At 39.0% G+C, this 3,376-nt stretch overlaps 1 long non-coding RNA gene across 1 annotated transcript; it reads left to right on the top strand.

Annotated features, from left to right (window-relative positions):
• The first annotated feature begins 1,440 nt into the window (after nucleotides 1-1,440).
• On the top strand, nucleotides 1,441-2,903 carry LOC144707694 (uncharacterized). Its single transcript, XR_013582515.1, has 2 exons — nucleotides 1,441-1,940; nucleotides 2,503-2,903. It is a non-coding gene; the product is annotated as an uncharacterized LOC144707694 (long non-coding RNA).
• The last annotated feature ends 473 nt before the right edge of the window (nucleotides 2,904-3,376 follow it).

Here is a 3,376-nt window from a genome sequence, read left to right as displayed (position 1 = left end):
TCATGATCACTGGTGTGGCTCTGATACCATGAAATAACTTGGTCTCACATGAAGACGTTGGTGGAAGAAGAATAAGAGTGAGGAAGAGAGAAGATACAAAAGGAAGGAGGATCTCTACTTTACCACGTAATTAACATAAATTTGTTTAGTATTTAAATAAAACAGACTGATATTATATTTAGTGATTGTTTAAATTAATGCTAGCGGATATAGATTTAACCGCCTACATCGTTTGATCCATTTTTATCATAGACGTTATAACTATACTAACCTCCATGTCCTGTTATAATGGTGACCGTTGGCTTCCGCTCTATGTTTTGCGCTGTCTATATTTGACCTTAGCCTATGCTTAAAATTATATGTTTTTATAGTCATCTAGTCTCTCAGAGTATGGGGTACTTGTTTCATTACTATTGGTATATCTTATTAAATCTCACTTACCCGCTGGGGAGTTTAATCCGTTACCACTACATTTCTTCCCTGGTTTTTCTTCATTCTTCTACAGTATTTTACATGATAATTATCTGCAACTTCTTTTTGTATTCAGTGGGTATAGTTGGTACGGAACAATTGTTAGTTTCCTAATCTAATGGCAGCAGCCAGAACAATTATAAGGATCCTATCTATCTCTAGTCATATCAGTTTATCTTTTACACACAATGTTTTATCCGATTCGTCTACTTTTTCATAGTTATAGTTAATGCAATCCTCCTGTCCTTTCATAGACCTAACCCCAATATCTAAATATCGTATAAGATATGTGTCGACTTCTTACTACAAGTGCCTACAATAACTCTTATCTACCGGCTTGCACTAACGTGGTGCACAAGCTGTGAGTAAATTCCCTCAACAATCTAAGGGATGTTACAAACAGGGAGGAGCATAGTTTCCAATGCGTAGTTCTGTGCTGGGTCGCAAGTTAATGAAGTTTTCACTATCAAATAGTACGTGATCACTGTATCTTGAAGAAGCAGTTGAGTGACAAATATTAACAAATAAATACGCGTGCCTGTGGAATATAATAAACATCGAGAGTCTATGGAAGATGAGTGTCTCACGAAGACTTGTAATACAATTAACGGGAATACGAGCTACCCTGGAGAGTTCAACCATTAAACCAGGAACATGAGTGGAGTATACGATCGGCCTTGTCAATTCATTGATATGGGCCAGTGACGCAAAACACGCTCTATGAAGATATAGTAAAATCGACCTGTCAATATTTTAGTTAATGCTCTTATTTATTGCACAACCAAATTTTGATCATATCCGATAACTCTACGAGAGTCCGCCTGAAATAATAATTCAAATTTCCAGAAGGATAATTCAGTTTCAACGTAACCATCAATGGTTATCCTGGGACATTTCAACCCAACAAATTTAGCCGGTGTTTCTCTGACAAGTGCGACTTACAGAGGCCAACGTATATAGATCCCAAAATAACCTTTGGTTTTGCAAATATTGATTTTCTGTTGTTCTGTAAGAGTATTCGTGCTAACGTTTAAAGAGATATTTATAGAGACGTAAATGATCAGTCTCAATCCATCATGAATAAGTATTATATTCCTGACATTTAGATGTGTCCCTGTAGAATTATCTAGACTTAGGGATGTCGAAGACTATTATTCTTTGTAGACCGCGTAGCAAATGTCAACTGTGGAAATTGGGGACGATAAATAAGTTTTGGAAAGCTGCGTCATACTATTGCTCAATCTTCTACTCATAACTCTCTGTTGATATATCCAACGCAACCAAAACAATAAATTATTGCCCGAACCAACCTATATAAGTACGCGTTCTCAACGGCTGTTGTTGACAAAGAGCAGCAAACAACGGGATGGCGTATCGCGCACATATCTTTCTTTCAGTTCTACTTCTTTCTTCGCTTACGTTCTATCCGCCGGCTGTGCTTGCGCTGCAGGATCAGAAGACACTCATTGGTTTTCACTATTCCACTACTTTGTCGATTCTCCTCCCTGAGTCTTTCCTAGCCCTTTAAAAATTGTATCTTCGGTATGTTCGTTGCATCTTTTCAGCGACTCTAGCTCCACACATACACCAAATCCTGTAAATAGGTTATCACTATTTTTATTCATATTCACTATAGTTCATAGCCGTAAAAATAGCTCTCTCTCTATCGAAAGTTCTAAGTGGTAACTTGAAATGTGTTTGTATTTATCTCCATCGTTATTTATGCGCATCTTTATCCACCATTCGTATTATTGCACCAACCTACAAAGGCCCAACGCATCCACTGGCCCATTATATTTATCGATGTGCAATCTTGTTTCATTGGTATTATCAATGGGCTAATCCTCTCTGGCCACATACACGCATTAACCTGTCATAGGTTTTTATGCCCTTAAATAGGTTTCATGTCGATTTTAAGATGTAAAATAATATTAAAAATCATTCGGTAGATATAGTCAGTATTATGCAAAACATAGCTCTCTGTGAACTACGATGTTTGGACTTACTCCTTCTGTTTTTCTGTCGACGCAGTTCGACCTCTCGTAGAGTTCAATGGCGGCACAAGCACCGGAAGATGCTGCTACACGTGCTGCAACCTAAGCACCAACGGCACATGTAATGGCTGCTGCTTCTTTTCTGCGATAAGTTTTAACATCCCGGCCTGCTGCACCCGCTGCTGCTTCAGTTTCCTCGGCTACTGCTTTACGTGCTGCCCCTAAGTTGCCTATGAAGAGAGCAACGTAGCCGCTTGCTCTCAACCAGGGCCTCCTAATGAAGAATAAAACTTTGCCTGATACGTGAGAAAGAATAACCAGGGCCTCTTCCGTAGTCTACCGTTGTCAAACATCCTATCTAGCTGCAAATGTTATGCGTATGTATGACAGTTGAACTAGTTTTACGTGTGTTTATCTATGCAATAGCAATAAGCTAAACATCGCTCGGCTTCAAGCCGATTGCCTTCCTTAATTAAATATCTCTAAGCAAATTAACGAAAAAGGGTTAGGTGGTTGTATGTCCCGGGTTCTAAGGTAGGGGTTGACAATCTTCAATTTCGAATATTTGGTTATGTGCTTCGGCTGGAGGAATTTTACACCGTACTTGCAGCCTCCCATGGGAGGGGGAGAAGGAAATTGGTGATATCGCAAGAACTGAATGTAAAGAATGAACTACAAATCAATAGGTTGTGACTGCAGAATGAAGAAGCGTCGTTGGGTTACATGGCTCAACTAGAGAAAAAACGAAAGTGCTAAACCGAAATGAGTGTTGTTCTACAATTATCCCTGGTTTAAGGTTACCGAAAGTTAAAGTTACGTTTACTTTCGTAACCGATATAGTATGAATTGTTCTCTTTCAATTACCACGTACCATCATTGGGTGGAACTTCTCATGGGCTTCAGAAGTCCAA

This window comes from Wolffia australiana, chromosome 9 (genome assembly GCF_029677425.1).
Source record: "Wolffia australiana isolate 7733 chromosome 9, ASM2967742v1".
In the NCBI taxonomy this organism is placed as follows: Eukaryota; Viridiplantae; Streptophyta; class Magnoliopsida; order Alismatales; family Araceae; genus Wolffia; species Wolffia australiana.
The sequence above is the reverse complement of the archived record's forward strand: the minus strand, read 5'-3'. Positions and strand labels throughout refer to the sequence as shown.